This window comes from Phodopus roborovskii, unplaced genomic scaffold (genome assembly GCF_943737965.1).
Source record: "Phodopus roborovskii unplaced genomic scaffold, PHOROB, whole genome shotgun sequence".
In the NCBI taxonomy this organism is placed as follows: Eukaryota; Metazoa; Chordata; class Mammalia; order Rodentia; family Cricetidae; genus Phodopus; species Phodopus roborovskii.
In genome coordinates, this window is record NW_026126541.1 from 22,715,559 (window position 1) to 22,733,933 (window position 18,375).

An 18,375-nucleotide genomic window follows, 5' to 3' on the forward strand; every position below is an offset into this window, starting at 1 on the left:
TCCTGAGCTGAGAGATACCACATTCACTCACCCTTCACCTCCTTCCTGTATCCTGGGACACCATCTGGGTACTTTAAGAACAGACCATTTTTCTTTGTGGGTGTGTCCCCAGGCAGCAACATTCAGCTCACCTCCAGGGACCTGCTAACTGAGAACAATCTCTTCTTCACAGACACATCCACAAAGTGACTGTATTTACATCTTAGAAGGTCACCTAAGGTACCTCCTGGGTTGCTACTGGGTCCACACAGGAAGCTTTTTAGCCATGAGTCAGAGCAAAAGCGTGCCGATCTTGTGGCAGTGGCTCTTAACCCTTGCACTTAACTACTTGCACAAGGGTGTCGAATCAGAGGCAGCTATAGGTGACTCACAGGTATCAGTACACACTTCGGGGCCTGGCCCTCCCCCACTCAATCACAGTCACTACAATTAGGTCCCAGGTAGCAAGCAGTGTTTTTAAAGCCCTCAGGTGATTGTGAAGCTAAGCAGCCACGAGAAGCAGACCTCACCAGACCTTGCTTCTGGGGTCATCCTGCTCCCCCAAAGTACATGCAGGCCCTGGGGGCAGACTCTCAACTCCCCAGAGAACATTATGCCATCCCAGCAATTGGGGTGCACAATCAACTGTGGAAAGCACTGTCCCAGACATGTCTTGTATCAAGTGGGCAAACTGTGAACCGTGTATGAGAGGGCCAGTCTCTCACCGTAAGGCAGGATTTCTCAACCTGTGGGGTGAACGACCCTTTCAGGGGGGTCACCTAAGACCACTGAAAAACACCGATATTTACAATATGATCCATAACAGTAGCAAAATTAGTTACAAAGTAGCAACGAAAACAATTTTATGGTTGGGGTCACCACAACACTAGGAACGAATAAAAGGGTTGCAGCATTCGGAAGGCTGAGAACCATTGCCTTAAAGCCTACTCTGGCCTACTCATATTAATAAGTATGTATAATTATAAAGCAACCTCCCAGCAACCAGCCTGGACTTTCCCTGAACACGGACAGACTATCAGAAGGAAGCAAGACTTAGTCCCTTACACATCTGACTCATGAGGGGACTCTGCCATAGTGAAGGAAACCACGGAGACATGGAGAAAACTTTTTTTTTTTTTTTTGTCATTTAAAGTTTTCTCTGATGTACAGAATATTTATCTCATCTATACAATAAATTTCTTCTTTTCCACATTTTTTTTTTTTTTTTGAGACAGGTTTTCTCTGTGTAGCCCTCCCTGGCTGTCCTGGAACTCACTTCTGCCTCCCATTAAAGGTATGCACCACCACCGCCTGGCTTTTTCTACAATTTCTTAAGTCAGCAGTCCAATGCAGCAAGCTATCTAATCTTGGAAAACCATAGTTCTTTTGACCCTTTCTTGAATATTTTTCATCTTCCTTAGAATTCCTCTGGTGAAACTAACTAGCCATGCAAACTTCTGGTGATGCCAACCACAGTTAGGACTGCTGTTCTTGGTGAGTTCCTGGCAGATCTTAGCTGGGAGAAACAACCACAGAGACATAGCTGGAGGGCAACTTGAGGGTGCAGCTGAGGGAGCCCCAAGAGCAGCACCGAAGGAGAAGACTCAAGGAAAATCACAGTAAGTGCACATTTATTTGAATTTGATCTCTAAAACTTCTTCACAGAGAATCGGAGGAGAAAGTTAAGCAGCTTTTGCAAAAATGACCACCAGCCTCTGGAAGCATATTCAAAATGAAAACAGGATGAGAGTTCTGGAAAGCAAGGCTATTTAAATGTCAGTTGGATAGAGGAGTTAGCCCTTACTGCAAAGGAGAAGTTGGAAGCAGTTGGAAGTTTTTTTTTTGTTTGTTTGTTTGTTTGTTTTCTAAATAACTGGTTCCTCTGGTTCCCATAGTCAAACACATCAGAGTTTGAAATTTGTAAAAGTTCACCCAAAGGGTTCTTAGATGGAATGTGCCATGCTGGAATCAGGGCTGTGGCAGAGAGTTCTAACTTCAAAGTAAATGTGTGTCTCATCTTTTAATATTCACATTTCTAGAGCTTTGGACCCAGGTTGACCTCCAATTCCTTTTGACCACTGCATCACCTTTTTATTACTAATTTTAGTTTTATACTATACCACCCCATGGGAATTAAGAGATCCAATGTATGCTGTTAAGTTTAAAATGGAAACCAGCAGCATCTTGCCCCCCTTCTCAGCCAACCCAAAGGCACTTTAAACTCTGTTCTAATATTTCATTGCATATACCTAAACATGTATATTCTAAGATTTACTGACATGCTAATCATAGACCTTCATTAATATATTTTCAGATGTTCCATTATATGCTAGCTTTGTCCCCTCCTGGTCATCTATAATAGTCAATCTTTTTTGGAGTCAAGTATGACCAGGGGCACAATGCAGTTTATGTAATAACCAACTGTTATAACAATACTTCCATAACAGCTAGCGGTAGCTGGTGTTTTGACCTCCAACACAACATTACCCACGATTCAGCAAACAAAGGGTTAAAATCTGCAAAGCAGGGCCAGCCTTCAAAATTTGCCTTTACTCTATAGCAGGTCGCTGTTCCAACTTGTCAGTGGCCTGGCTACCAGTTGGTTGTTAAAAATTCTGAATATTGCCTGTAGGTATGGCCACGTAATCATTCTTGCTATTGGAATATAAGTGAAAGTGATGTAGTACACTCCCAAACGCGCCCTTGTTCTTACAATCTAGATAAACACTGGCTGCCCAGCTTTCAACTGTATAGATGTGGGAAAGCCTTCACAGACAGTAGGGGAGTGAGGTGAGGGGGAAGAGGAGGAAAAAAGACTGTGTAAAGAAAGCTGACAGACACACCAACCCTCAAAAGGCTCGCTCATCCTGAACTGCAGCATGGAATAAAAAGCTACTAACTTCTACTAACTACTCCTACTAACTTCTAAATCACAATTTAGGGAGTTTTATTATATTACTGCTCTATAGACTTTTTTTAAGTTTTCTAAGATTAAACTTCTTTTAGTTTACTGAGACAAGGTCTCACTATGTAGCCTTGGCTATCCTGGAACTCCCTATGTAGACCAGGCTGGCCTTGAAGTCAGAGATCCAATTTTCTCCTCCCTCTGCCTAAGTGCTGGGATTAAAGGCACAGCAATCTTTTAACTGGCTCAGCAGTGATTTGCCTCATTGGGACCTTTGTAAACACCATGTGCCCAGCCATTTTCACTTGCTTGTAAGGCAAATTATAATTGCCTTCCACCAATCTCATTTGACAGTTTTTCTTAATCGATAAGCCCTCGGAAATAGCTGGTCCCTCTGAAGGGCATTTTATACTCAGTCAAAGGTGTCAGGCTGCCTGTTTTGTTTTTAACCTGGAAATTCATGTTTCTTCCTCTCTGCCTCTCTGACCTGGACAGCTTCCCTCTAGGGCTGCTAGACTGTTTTAATTGTCATTCTAGAGTGTTCTTTGGTCTTTTGCCTTCTGTTTAGTTACATGTTTCTGGAATACCGTATATTATTCTCCATTTATTCCCACATTTTTTTTTTTATTTAAAAATACCACCCAGTAGCTTTTAGTGAAATGACGCAGAGAATAATTTATTTAGATCTTTAATATGAAGTAATAAAAAAGTTTTAATTCTTTTTTCTCCACTTGATACTTTGTGTTGGCTTTTTTGTTGTTGAAAAAAAATTTCCATCTGAATTTTTAAGGCAGTAATCTAGGGTTTGTTTGTTTGCTGAGACAGGGTTTCTGTGTTATGTAGCTTTGGCTGTCTTAGAACTCACTATGCAGACCAGGCTCACAGATACCTGCCTGCTCCTGACTGTTCCGATTAAAGGTGTCCAAGAATCCGGTGCTGGTGTTAAACCACCTAATGCCATCCTATTTTCAATCTTCTGCATAGGACCCGTTTCCACTATATTATTTAATATATATTCACTCTCTTATTGTATTGCCAGTTTTATAGTGATATGTACATTAGGGGGCGTGTGCGTGCGTGCGTGCATGCGTATGTGTGTGTACTTTCGTGTGTTCTCACTGACTCTTTAGATAATCCTGAAATGAATGCTTTCCAGTTCTGGAAAGTTTTCTTTCATTATTTCTTACATAATTTCCTCCCCTTTATCTCTCTCTACAGTCTCTCTAGAATGTATTATGTTCATGGCATAATACTTTAATTCTAATTTTTCTCCCCTATTTTTCTTTGTTTTTATTTTATTTTATTTTTTTCTGGTTCAGCCCAATGAAATTTTAGGTCACTTGAATGACTTTTTGTCATTGCTATTTTATGGTCAATTTCTATGATTAACGTTTTATTCTCTCATTGCTACTTTTCCACAGTCTCTACTCTTGTGGGAGAAAGTTTCTTATTTCTCTACAGCTTAATATAGGCAGACGAGTTTTCATGCTTATTCCCCTATTCTTCCTGTACTTCTGTCTTCTTTGTGATTATTTTTCTTAATTTTCGTAACCCGTCTATCTAATCACCTGGCTATTTGAGACACAAAATGTGGGAACTGCTCAGTATGTAGAATTTCATTAAACTTCTGTTTTTACTGATCATTTTACCCTTTTCTAGCTTTTTCTTGGTAATTACACAGCCAGAACCTTTAATTTATTTCCATTCTGCAGAGAAAAACAAGTCTAGCCTTAGGATGTTGCTTGAGATAGAAGTAGATTTCTAAGTCCCCCCTGAGGCTTTCAAACAGTCCTGCATCTGGAGGCTTCTGTCTGCCTCATGGCCTCTGCTTCCAGAGCCTCTCCAGATTCTAGTGATAAAATGGATGCTTCTTCCCAGTATTCACCCCAACCCCTCAGGACACGTAGGCGCCAGTTTTCTCCTGCACACTGTTTGTCCTTTATCTCCTGACTATCTGCAGCTGTCTCCCTACTGTTGCCTCTTTTCGTGGTCACCATCATTACATATCTGTTAATACTGGATCTGGAGGCCTCCCGAATTCTTATGCATCAAGGCTTAGCTGTCATTCAGTGCAGTGGGACTATTCAGAAGCCATGGGAACGTGGGGCGTTGTGAAAAAAGCTGGGTAACTGGGGTGTGGTTTTGAGGGTGTATCGGACCAAGAGCCCTGGTTCTTTCTCTCTGTGCTTCCTGCCCACCAAGAGAAGGGCTTCATACCAGGCCGTGTTCCCCATTCCTTTGAACCAGGCCCAGAGACAGCATGACTGACTAAGGATACTGAAACCTCTGAGATGATGAGCCAAAGCAAACCTTTCTCTTTTGAAGTTTATCTCAGGTTATTTTCCCACAGGGATATCAAATTAATGCTGCATCTCAGGAAGGGCTGTGGGTAAACATGATCAGTCCACCAGATTGTCATACTAACTACTAACTCAATTTCATAGGCAGAGGAACTACCACCGAAGCTTGGTCTTTCTTATTCTATTGACACGCCGAGTTTTGCTGAAGGCATTTGAGTAACTATTAGCTGCCCAGTCATCTTATTATTTTTCAAGATGTGGGAAAAGTCTTTTCTTTTTTAATCACACACACAAAATTATTCAAGTGAATCATAATTCAGATGCAGTGGCTCACACCAATAATTTCAGCCCTTGGGGGTACAAAGGTAAAGGTGCAGATTCAACAACAAGATTTACTTAATAAGTTAACTTAAGCAAATAAGTTAAATAAAGAATTCTTTTCCAGGTAGCACAGAAGACTCTTAGTCTGTTAATTTGTCAGTTTACTCTTAAAATATTATTTATGGCACTAGATTATTTTTCCATTATTGAAAAATGTATCTTTTTCATATAATATGTTCTGATTATGGCTCCCGTCCCCCAACTTCTCTCTATATCCCCTCAATCCGAATCCACAACCTTCCTGTCTATCCTTAGAAAACTAACAGACATGTCAAGAATAATAATACAATAAAATAAGGCAAAAGCAAATGAATTGGACTAGGACAAAATAAACAAGCAACAAAGAGTTAAAGAAAAAGCACAAGAAATATGTATAGACACAGAAACACATGTTTATATACACGGGCACCCCATAAAAACACAAAGCTAGAAGTTATAATATATGCGCAAAGGACCTGCAAGTTTAAACACACGCATGCACGCACGCACACACGCGTGTGCACACACACATACATACATACACGCACACACATCTACCTATCTAGTTGGGACTATAGTGGGGAATGTCTTTAATCCCAGCACTCAGGAGCAGATGGGCGGGCCAGTTTCTGATTTTGAGTCTAGTTTAGTTAACAGAGTGAGTCGCAGTACATCCAGGGCTACAAAGAAAGACTCCGTCTTGAGAAAACAATACATAGATTTTTTTTTTAAAAAATTAAAAAAATTATGTCCTGACAAAGCATTTGTGGCCCTAGATCATCATTAAAGGTAATATGTGGCTTTTTGTGCAATAAAGCTTTTTCATGGGAGCCTTCTTGCCACTTCATGTCTACCTTACGATGAAAGGTACCTGCCTTGATACTGTTAAGTGTTTTCTAAGAAGCTGTTCTCACATCCAGGGAATTATAGCCTTTTTATTCTCATCTAACGAACACAAATTGGAGACACTAAAAGATTTCAACCTTTAAGGATAAAATCCAAATTCACGGCTACATGGACAAATAAAGTCCAAGAATGACTAGGAAGTAAAACACGAATGTTGCATCTTTGGTCTGACTCCACTCAAAAGGAACATACTCCAACCTGTCAAAACTTAATACACGCCTTCCGCTCTTATTCAGGACTCCCCCAAAGAACAAGTAAACAGAACAAGCATCTAACAGGATAGACGTTTCCCCATGTGGAAGAAATTAAATGGGTTTAGTTCTTGAGGTGGTAATTATATGGATGCTAGCTTTTCACAGTTTGTTAATGTGTACATTTACACTTCAAACGTTTTCTGTATATGTATTACATTTTATAATTTAAAAAAAAAAGGTCTCAAAAAGCCAAAAAGAAGAATACATAAGGCAGAAATCCCACTTGTCAGGAAATATACGGCTTCAATCTCACGTAGCCAGTCTGGCATGGATAAAGAAGGAAAGCTGCCATCACTAACATAAAAGACTAAACCGATGTCCTGCCAAATTTCAACAGTTGTCTGTGCTATTTGTTCAGCATAGCTACTTGAAGAGGATGATCAGAGACTAGGTTGGCACTGCATTTCCTATGGTAACACTGACACCTTGACGTTTGCATAACACTATTTATTTACAGAGTTTTAACATCGAATCCACAGAAGATACATCAAATGTGACTCTCTACCAGCAAACCGGAACTGTTAACAGAACGAGTGAGTTAACAGAACGAGTGAGCTGTCAGTGTAACTTGTCTTAACATTCAAGGACCTGGGTTCGAGTCCCAGAACTGGGGTAAGGGGAGGGCAGCAGCAGAGATTACAAATAGTGAAAGAATCAGTTGAGAGAGGATGTGAGTTGGGGTGGGGTAGTGTCATGAACACATGTATACATGCATGCACAAGCCCGATAGGGGCTTCTTAAAATGTTTTGTGGAGAAAGCTTTCCAAATTTCCAAAGTTCTGAGTTCTTGACATCTGTGAGTTTCCTGAGATTCCCACAGAGGAGGAGCGTTCCACTAAGTATGGCTGTGGAAGTGATTACAAAGGGCCCAGGCTAGCTGTCCTCAGCATTGCACGCACATCTAGTTGATGTAGTAATACTTCATCAGAGGTCAAACTCAGATGCATGTAAGGAGCAGACAGTCAATAACCTTATACAAAGAAACTGATATCCTTTTTGGTGCAAGAGGTTTCCAAATAAGGGGTACCCTCAATGTATCTTCCACAATCCATTTCTCTTCACAGAGCAATTTATTTGGTGTATGACTGCCATGGGTCTGATTCATGGGTCCCAGTTCTCAAATAGTGGGGTTTGGGGGGGAGGAAAAAAGTTTTAAACGATTTAAACAAAGATATTAAGTGTGGTATTTAGCGCATTTTTCTTTCTACATGAGAAGTAAAGACACTTAGGTGAGATTTGAGTCAGCGGACCCTTCAGTTACTTTGCCAGAGATTCTAACTAGAATTCAGAAATCCCAGGTTTTATCAGTCCCAGCTCAGCCCTGCATGTCTGGGATCCTCTCACGTTTGTAGTACTTCCTCATCTTTTAAATGACATAATAACCTTCTCTTCCCTGCCCTTTCTCTTTTAATCCTGTGGGCTAAATGCTAAGACAGACTTCGATGCATATATTCTCTGCTTGCTGGACAGATATTCACACTGACAGATGACTGCTGTGATACTCTAGCCTCACAGTTCTCGAAGACTACCTACCAGCTTTCTTCTTCCAACGGCCTGGTCCTCTCCTCATCCTTTAGTTCAGCTTCACTTGAGGTTTTTTCTCTTTTTTTTAAATCCTAACTCACAATGGATCACAGCATAATTAGAAAAACCTGAAAATTCCTCGTGCCTTTCCCTCTCTAGCCCCCCAGACCTTCCCCTTCTCCTCATTCTTGCTGCCATTACATTGCAAGTGCTCCTGTTTCCTCTCCCAATCACCCCTCTCCATTTTCACTTGTCCTTGACTGAGTGACCACAGCGGGTTGGCAGTTCAGAGACAAACAAGCCATCTCTACTTCCAGTGTTCTGGGCAATGCTGGAGGAACCCATCAGCACAGGAGTGATGTTTCCTCCACAAGGACAAGCGACTTCTCTAGTTCTCTTTGCCTTTTGATCTCCTGATGATGTAAGCTTTCCAAACATTTCCCACTCCCCCTCAGTTTCACATCTCACTCTTAATTTTTCAACACATCAACGAAAGATGACCAATCCATTTCAAAAGAAGCCCGTCTACAAACTACTCTGGAATCCAGAATCCATCCTGCCTTGCTCTAACTTTTTAATTGCATAGGCTATGGTTCTAGAGAAATGTAATGGCATGTACCCATCACTATAGTATGACAGCACACTTCCCACAAACCCTCCACGTTCTTCCTCTTCATCCCTCCCTGCACACCAACCCCCGGTAACCGGATACTGTCTCCACAGTGGCTCCTTTTGCAGAATGACATTTAATCAAAGCCATGAAGGCAAGGAATACTTTAATAGGTATAATTTCTGATATTTTTCTTCCATGAATTATACCTTTGCAGTCCTATTATAAAAACAAAAACAGCCAAACTAAAGTTATCAGCATATCCCCCTCTGCTGTTTTCTAACAGTTTTATACGACTAAATTTATGTTTATGGCTCGTTTTGAGTTACCTTTTGCTAGTTTTCACATAGAGCCCAGTGGTCCCAGCGCTTGCTGAACAGGCAATGCCCCATCGCATTGCCCTTGTTCCTTGACAGTGATCAGTTGATTGATTCTGTGGGACCTCAGGAGCCCTCCTCTCGATTCTGCTCCACTGACCTGCGTGTTTAACCTCTCGTCAATGCCACACTGCCTTGATCACCACATCCTTAAGTCTTAAAGCCAAGTAATGTCAACCATCCAGCTCCATCCTTGAGTACTGTGCTTGCTTTCCTATGTAAACTCTAAAATTAATTTATCAATGTCCATAAAACGACGAGTGGAATTTCATTTGAGATTGCACTGAATTTATAAATCAAGTTCAGAAGTCCTGACGATACTGAGTCTCCCTATTCACAAACATGAAATGTCTACTTAACTTTCTCCGATTTCTTTCAATACTGTTCACTTATCACACAGACCTAACACCTCTTAAATGTAGACTTAGAACTCAACATTTCACTTCTTTTGGTGTGCTAATGAAAACTGTAAAGTTTGTCAATGAGTTAGTATCATCCGAGGAAAGGGGACTTCAGTTAAGAAATGTTTCCATCAGAACATCATTTCTGTGGGGCAGTTTCTTAACAGATGATTGATTTGGGAGGGCTTAACCAACTGTAGGAGATACAACCCTTGGGTAGGCGGTCCTGGTTTATCTAAGAAAGGTGGCTAAGCAGAACATGGAGAGCAAGCCAGGAATCAGTACTCCTTCAAGGCTTTGATCTCTCCCTCCAGATTCCTGGTCAAGTTCCTGCCCAGACTTCCTTCATGATGGACTGTGACCACCAAGTGTAAGGTGAATTAAACCCTTTCTTCCCCAAGGAGCTTTTGGTCATGATGCTAATCACAGCAACAGAAACCTAACTAGGGACAATATTGTTAACTGCAAATCAGTCTACCAAAGGACTCGGCAATCCCCCTCTTAGACATATACCCACATTCACACAACAAAGACATGTGCTCAACTATGTTCATAGCAGCATTATTTGTAATAGCAAGAACCTGGAAGCAACCTAGATGCCCCTCAACTGAAGAATGGATAATGAAGATGTGGCACATTTACACAATGGAATACTACTCTGCAGGAAAAAATAATGGAATCTTGAAATTTGCAGGCCAGTAGACAGAACTTGAAGAAACCATCCTGAATGAGGTAACCCAGTCACAAAAAGAGGAACATGGTATGTACTTGCTCATATATGGATTTTAGACATAGAGCAAAGGATCACCAGCCTGTAATTCATACTGCTAGAGAAACTAGGATACAAGGAGGATTCTAAGAGGTTCATATAAGGTCTCTCACAGAAAGGGAAAGGGACAAGATCTCCAGAGCATATGGGGAGTGAGTGGAGAGGGAACTAGGAGAAAGAGAAGGGGAGGAGAGGAAAGCACGTGGGACTGGGAAGATTGAGTCAGGGGAGGAATAGACGAGAGGAGAGAGAGACCATAAAAAAGGAAGCCATTATAAGTTTGAAGAGAAAACTGAACCTAGAGAAATGTCCAGAGACCTACAAGACTGACCCCAACTAACAATTTGAGCAACTGTGGAAAGGCTACCATAAATGCCCTTCCTGGATAATGAGATCAACAACTAACTTAACCACCATCATGGAGCCTTCATCTAGTAGCTGTTGGAAACAGAAGCAAACACCCACAACTAAACACTGAGCCGAACTGGAATCCAGATGCAGAGAGGGAAGACAAGACCAGGCTACAGAAACACATAGAGACAGCTGACCTGAACAAGGAGGAGCTAACAGGCCCCCAGACTGATAGCTGGGAATCCAGTATGGAACCGACTCAGACCCCCTAAATAAGGGTCTCAGCTAGAAGGGCTGAGCAGTCTAAGGGACCTCAGACAGTGGAACCAGGAAGTATTCCTGGTGCACAAAAGGACTTTGGGGGCACATCCACCATGGAGGGATAACTGCCTTAATCTAGAGACAGAAGAGAGGGCATAGTCCCTACTCCAAATGACTTGGCAGATTTAGATGATCCCTCCTGGAGGGCATCACCGTACATATGGAGTGGGGGGGTGTCAGGGTGGTCGGGAGCATGAGAGGGTGGGAAAGAGGGAGGGAGGGGAAACTGGGATTGATATGTAAAAAAACTTAAGAGGGGTGCTAGTTAAATAGCTTAGCCAGTAAATGTGCTCACAGCCAGGCCTGGTAGGTAAGTGTAAGTTTGGTCCCTGGGACCCCTATGGTAGAAGAAGAGTTGACTCCTGCAGGCTGTCCTCTGACCCCAACCACAGGGCATGGCACATACTACCTCACCCCCAAAACACATACAAACAAAACTATAACTTAAAAATTCTTTAAAGAATGGGCATTGTTTGTCCAAATAGTATCCCACAATTCAAAATTCAATCAGTATAACAAGTATAGGTAGACTGTCAATCTGGATGTGAGGTTACCTTTACCTGCTCCTGTACTTCCAGCCTGAGAATGCCTGGTGCATTAATTTTCTTCCTACTCCACCCCCTCCATGGGAAGCCACCCCACCCACAAACACTTGGACATCTTCCTTCCCGTCCTTGCTTGTCTGGGACAGTGTTAGGGATTGCATTCAGACACTTACACATTAAAAGCAAACATTCTACCAGGGAACTAATCTCAAAGCCAGGATTTTGTTTTCAGGGAATCTTCATCCACTGTCTCTCCAATATTCTCAAGCATATATTCCCAGTTTTACCAGCCTACCTTAATGATGCCCTCCATTATCTCTAATTTTAATAACACTGCGCACTGAGGGATTCCATCAAAGAATGAGCATATTTAAGTTCTGACTTATAATCACCTCCGTCCATCTGACCCATGTTAATGGAGACGCTTTGCTACAGCTCTTCCTATGTGTTTTAATAACTGCCAATACCACCCCAGATTGTTATTCTGTTTGTCTTCTCCTTCATCCAATTAGCCAGCAAGTGCTGTTGCATTCCTGCCTATGGCAGCTCACTCATCTACCCATCCCTGAGTCCAGTCTGCACTGCTGCTTTTCTGGAAGCTATTGTAACAGTTCCTCATAGGAAGCTACATTGCTCCCATAGCCTTAAAATGTAACTTTTGAGAACACCACCCTGTACTTAGCATGCCTTTGATGCTCTCCACTACAAACCCAACAGACTTCGTAGCCCTAATGTTTCCATGTGTCCCCTTTCTCATTAACCTCTTCTAGTCCCTCGGCCTTCAACTCAAGCACATTTCTTCCCTTCTGGATATGGTCCTTCAAATCTCAATACAAGTCGGTCCCCAAATCTCTGCCAGAACTACTCCCACTCCCATGTAATCTTTAAGGTCTTGTGCCAAATCATCCATGTCCTCCTCAAATTTTCTGTCTAGTAATAGATGTGTTCTTGTTCCTAAAATCGCCATGTGTTTTCTTTACAACCCTCTGACAGGCTGTGACACAGCCTTTGGTTATCTGTCATACCCTCTCTATGTAACTTGAAAGGCTCGCACAGCCCGATTAACTCACATACTTCTTACATTGTCTTTCACATAGCAAACTAAGAGAATGTTCAAGTTAATCTACATCATGAATAGAATACAAATGGACTTAATTTATCAATGTTAATTAAACAAATTCTTAGGAGGCCTAGAAATGAAGCACTTTTTTTTTTCAGTTCATAACATTACTTTGGGATATTGGGATCACTTTACTTAAACATGCACAAATGTAACTGATTCCCAAAACCAGAGCTGGGCTAGACCTTGGGGGTCATTTAATCCCTCTGTGTCAGCCCCATAGCTGCCTAAATGTGTAGTTGGCAGCAGTTACCATTTGTTTTATTTCTCTTATTTTTATTTATTTATTGATTTTTCGAGACAGGGCTTCTCTGTGAAGCATTGTAGACCAGGCTGGCCTCGAATTCAGAGCCTCCCAAGTGCTGGGATTAAAGGCATGTGCCATCACCACCCAGCTGTTTATTTCTTATTTATTTATTATGTACTTTTGAGACCAGGATCCACCTAGTACAGGCTGGCCTTAAACTCACTATGTAGGCAAAGATGACTTTGAGTTCCTTATCCTCATGCCTCAACTTGCCAAGTCCTGAGATTACAGGTGTATATACCACCACACCATCTTCCAGTTATCACTCATTAAGAGCTTGGTATTTACCAGGTTCTTATACACTACGCCAGACTCACTCAATCCCTTGGTGTATGCGGAGTCAACACCACCACTCTCTACACCACACACATGGTAGAGATGAGAGTTAGAGGTAGAGCTGAGGTTCAAGCTTTTCTACTGACCACTGTTCCAGACATCAGACCCACTACACGGCCTAACTTCTCTCCTGCTATGTCTCCAGATACTAATTAGACTAACTCAGTGGAAACACACACTCAAAGTTTCAAGCCATTTTATTGTAACTTAAAGACATTAAAACTATGATGTAGCTTTGTCACTATAAAACTGTGAAGCTGGATCTTATTTGCCAGAAAACTTCTTTCCCAGTTTTTATTTCATACATACATACATACATTTTCCCCAATGGAAAAGTCATTTGTCCAACCGCATTCAGCAAGTAGTTGCTGAATCCCTTAGATGTGGGACACGGGAAGGTACACATGTAGGCATGATTTTACTCCCCGAGGGTTCATAAGCAAGAGGTGTTAGGGGTGGGAGCAATCCCTCTCCACCTGTTGGTTCGCGGAATAACCCAGGGGGCGCCCAACGACATAAACTCCAGATCTTGGTTCTAATCCCAGCTCCGAATCTTGAACAAATCATTTCACTGCCTTAGTCTCTTCAGAGAGGGACCTGGGAAAAAGGAGGAAGGTAGCCCAGCAACTACAAGCTCTCTAGTGGCAGTGGCGCTAAACTGCCATGTTCTCTGAGCTCAGTCTTGAAGTTACACTTCCAAAAGTGACCATAGTTACTACAAGACGAGGAGAATGGAAGGGTGACCACTCCCATTCAGCAGTGGACTGTGGAAAAACTGAGTGCCGGAGGTCCTGCTACAGGATCAAGGCTGAATAACGTGACTCAAAGTTTATTTTTTATACTAATATACTTTATCAAGGTAGTGCCCTTGGGAGTATTAAATACTACATTCAATTCTTCCTTTCATAATATTGATGACTTATAGCTTAATCCTTTTAATATTCAATCGAGAAGTTTAAATTTAAGCAATATCTTTTACATATTTCTCTGTGGCATTACCAACATTAACAAGTTAGAGTTAGGGCCTCTAACAGAGGCTTTGGGTTTGTTTAAATTAGCACTATATTACTATGGACAGTATACAGTTAGCAGGAAAGAGGAATGGAGAAATACCCGTGTTTCAAATGAGTGGAAACATACTGGCCAGCGATGATTTAACTGTTTGCACTCCCCTTTTCAACTAGTCCCTGTATGTTCAATGGTTTGCTCACTTGGTAAGGCACGGTAGTTCCTTAGCCTCACATGCTTCTTCATGCTAAGCATTGCAAGACAGGATGCTTACGGGTTTGTCATGCTGTGCTGTTAACAGCCTGAGGAGAAATACAACCGATCACGAGAAAATGACAACAGCAAAGAGGAAATCAGAAAAGAAGAAATCAGAACAGCACTGTATTGGTTGCTTGCCCACCAAAGGCAATGAGTTGCAACTGTCGCCATGGTCCTGGCAAGAACCAGGAAAACAATTTATTCATTCAGTATGCCAACAAACATAGGGTGCCCCAAATATATATGAGGCTTAAAAAATTCTAGTATAGAATAGTATGGAAATTAATAAACGGGTAAAGTTCTCCGTTCTCTCCCCCATGGAACTTACATCCTTGTAGGGCAAGAGCAGACCTACAGAACGCTTCAATAAAAATATTATTAGCGATTAGGAGCTATGAAGGAAAAAGGACCATCGAGAAGTTGAGGGGGGAGGGGGCGACGACACCAAGAACTAAGTGAGTAAAGTCATCTAGAGTATTTGTGGGTCCTGCCACTAGAGGTGAGCCCCAAATGAGAAAATTTTGCTCTAGAGTCTTCCAAACGCGGGGTGGGGTGGGATGGGGATGAGTCAAGTTAGCGGTTAAGAATGATGACAGTAGGAAACATTCTGTATTCATGAATGAAAATCTAGAAGGCCTTTTAAAACTTAAAAGAAAAAAAAACAAGCTAATTACCATCTACTTAAGGGACCGATCAACTTTTTAAGGTTCTGCTAATTACTCGAAAACTACTGAAGTTGACTCAATTACTAGAAGCCTTTCCAAGCTAGAGACCTCCTTCACTTGTCACCATTGAAATTCTGAATGAGAGTGGACCTGGCCCTGCAGCGAATCAGCGCCTCCTCTGCCTCATTATCGCAGCCAGGTGGAATCTGGTTACCCTCCCACAAAACACCAAGGCGGGCTGGGGAAGGTGGGGGAGCCCGACACCCTCAAAGTTTAAAACACAAAAACCTGCCGCCCAATCGCAGGGGCTCCCCCCGCCCTCCCAGGCGGCATCCCTCGCAGAAGGGCCGCTCTCCAGGGTCGCAGGCCCACGGCGAGTACGCGCGCGCGCGGTGCCCGCGTGAATCATCGGAGCGCGATCCGCCGGGGCGATGATTCATTCACCGCTCCGGAGCTCGCGGCCACACGTCCCCGGCGTACTATGACGGCCGCACACGCAGCTTCCTTAATATTAAACAAATGTCTCAAAGTACAGAGACGCCTGCAGCGAGAAACGCCTAGAGCCGGACGAGGTGGCGGGGAGCGAGCGTCCCGGGGCGCGGTGGGCAGGGCTGGTTCCCCCCCCCCCGACCCCCGGGGCGCGCGGTGGCGCACAGGTGGGTCCCCGCCGCCCTCGCCGCCGCGTTCCCGCTCGCCCCTCTGCTCTCCGTGGCATCTTATATAATAGCCCGAGCCAATCCGAACGGAAGCAGGGCGCGAGCTGCCGGGGCGGCCGGGCAGAGGCGCTCAAGCCCCGAGCCCGAGGGGCTCCCCACGCAGCTCCCACGAAAGGGGGGGAGGCCCGAGCGCCCGCCCCACGCGTCCCCTCGCGAAGGCGCTCGGCCGTGGCCGGTCCCCTTCAGGAAGCCGCGAGCGTCACCAACTGCGTCAGCTTCTTCAAACACCGTGCCCTGTCTCTCTCCAGCCCGGGAGCCGCCGCCGCGGGGCCAGGGCCGCGGGCCGTGCTGGCAGGCGCGTCTCGGGGGAGGACAAAGTTCCCGGGGACCCTCCCGTCGCCCGCTCGGCCCAGCCGCGCCGTCCTCACCCGTGCCCTGGCAACGTGGGCAACTTGGGACCCCCCGGCGGCGCGCGGCCCCATGCAACCGGCTGAGCTCGCGAGGCTCCCGCGGGCAATCTAGCCCAGGGCCCAGCGGAAGACCAGCCGCGCTAGAAAGTTCCCAAAGCCGGGGAGCCACCACCGGGGTCCCCGAGCATCGCTCTTACCTAGCTCTCGGGAGGCCACGTTCCGGGCGGGCCGCACGGGGCGCGTGGTGCACGAGCGCGCGCGCGTGGGGCGGTAGGTGAGCAGCCCGCGCGGGCGGGGGCGGAGCAGGGCCGGGTGGAGGGGTGCGAGCCGCGCGGGCGGGGGTCCGGGTGGCCCAGCGGCGGGAGGGCGTGCTGGCGCGCGGGAGGGGCGGGGGGGGGGGAAGGACGACAGCAGCCGAGCCCGCGGTGACGGTGGCGGTGGCGGAGGCGGCGGCGATGGGCGCGGGGCGAGCGCGCCAAGGGGGCGGAGGAGTTGCCAGAGGGTTTGTTTACGCATTGCTGCCCGGCTCGGGGCACAGCCCGCACTCCCTGATTGGACACAAACTGGGGCACAGCCTCTCGCCGCCGCCCGCCAGGCCTTCTGGAGCAGCCGCCGCCGCTGCGTAGCTCCCGGAGCTCTTGCCGGGCACAGCCCACCGCAGTGCCCCGGCCTGGAAGGGAACGGTCCGGGCGGCGGGCAGGGTGGGCGTGGAGCGAAGCGGCCGCCGGGCGCTCGGAGTAGCCCACCTGTAGTGGTGCGACCTTGGCAAGGAGAAAACTTGAAACTTCTCTGGCTTGGAGGCTGCTTCTGCTCCAGCGACTGATTCGATGCCCCCAACTCCATCCCCTCCACGGCCACCCATGCTTCCACAGGAAGCTTGCCCTTGAGCAGATAGAAAAGCAGCTCAAATATCAGCGTGTCTTTGGTCAAGTCGAGGCTTCTTATAGAAGCTGGCCGTGGACACTCACAGTTCTTTTCTGCCTCCTGCTTCCCTGATTTTAATTTCACATCTTCCACATGACATTCAGAAGTTGTCCTCCCAGAAGTGACCTCCTCACCCTGGTGCTGAGCATCTGGTGCTGAGCATCCTCCAAGGACTTCACATGGTCTCAGCTTCCTTTACGGGGCGGACCTCCACACCTCCTCACTACCGACCAACTGTCACCTCAGAACCTGTGTCTAAATACCATGCCTTGAATGCTGTGGTAGATTTGCATTGCCGGGATCATGTTCTGTTCTCTGCCAGAGAGCATCAGGATTCCCTCTTCCTGGGCAGATGTTCCCAGACTCGGCTCCCTTCTCCCACTATTTGTATTTAGTCTTCTGGACGTTGTGGCGACTGACATCAATCCGACCTAGGGATCAGTCATGTGCCTATGCTGTCTGTGTACACACCCACTTTCATTCTGTAGCTTTCTTAAGGAACAAGGCCAGGTTTTAGCAGGGCTCCAGCAGTTGGGAGAAAGGGAAACTAAAAAGAACCGGTGTGTTGTCTTCGTGTCTTCCATTCTGCTGGGTCCGAAGCACTTGGGGTCTCTGGAGAACCGAGAGCACAAACCTCATCTTGTCAAAAGCAAGAGCTTCAAACCCCAAGCGTGTCCTCCATGTTTCCTGTCACTGTATTCACTCTCCACATGTAACTGTATACTCACATGTGCCTCTATACTCACAGCCGGCCTGAGTGGAACATGACTGAGGGCTGCAGAAGTGTCCCCAAGACAAGGCCCATGGTGGCCAAAGTGAATAAAATAAGTAAATCATGAGGCAAAGTGTTTTCACAGATGATTAGGGACCCTGAGAGCCCTCCAGTCCTGATGAAGTTCATGGATTCATCTGTGACCGATGAAACATTGCTTTTGTTTCGTGGGATGGACCCTGGTCCTCCTTGACTCCCGGGATGCCTGGATTTCTTTCTCTAGGTATGCTGTATATAGACCCATTGGGGAAACACCTAAACTCTGGAGGAGCATCAGATGAGCGTTTTCTCTCTCAGATAATTCAAATCAGTTACAA

The 18,375-nt window shown here is 45.1% G+C and overlaps 1 protein-coding gene across 2 annotated transcripts in view; it reads right to left on the reverse strand.

The window, feature by feature from the left end:
- Nucleotides 1-16,719, reverse strand: part of Pcgf5 (polycomb group ring finger 5) — a 100,918-nt gene extending 84,199 nt beyond the window's left edge. For both annotated transcript variants that reach the window (XM_051199608.1, XM_051199606.1), the window contains exon 1: nucleotides 16,560-16,719. The gene's annotated coding sequence lies outside the window, so the exon portion shown is untranslated. The remainder of the gene's footprint in view (nucleotides 1-16,559) is intronic.
- Nucleotides 16,720-18,375: the final 1,656 nt, after the last annotated feature.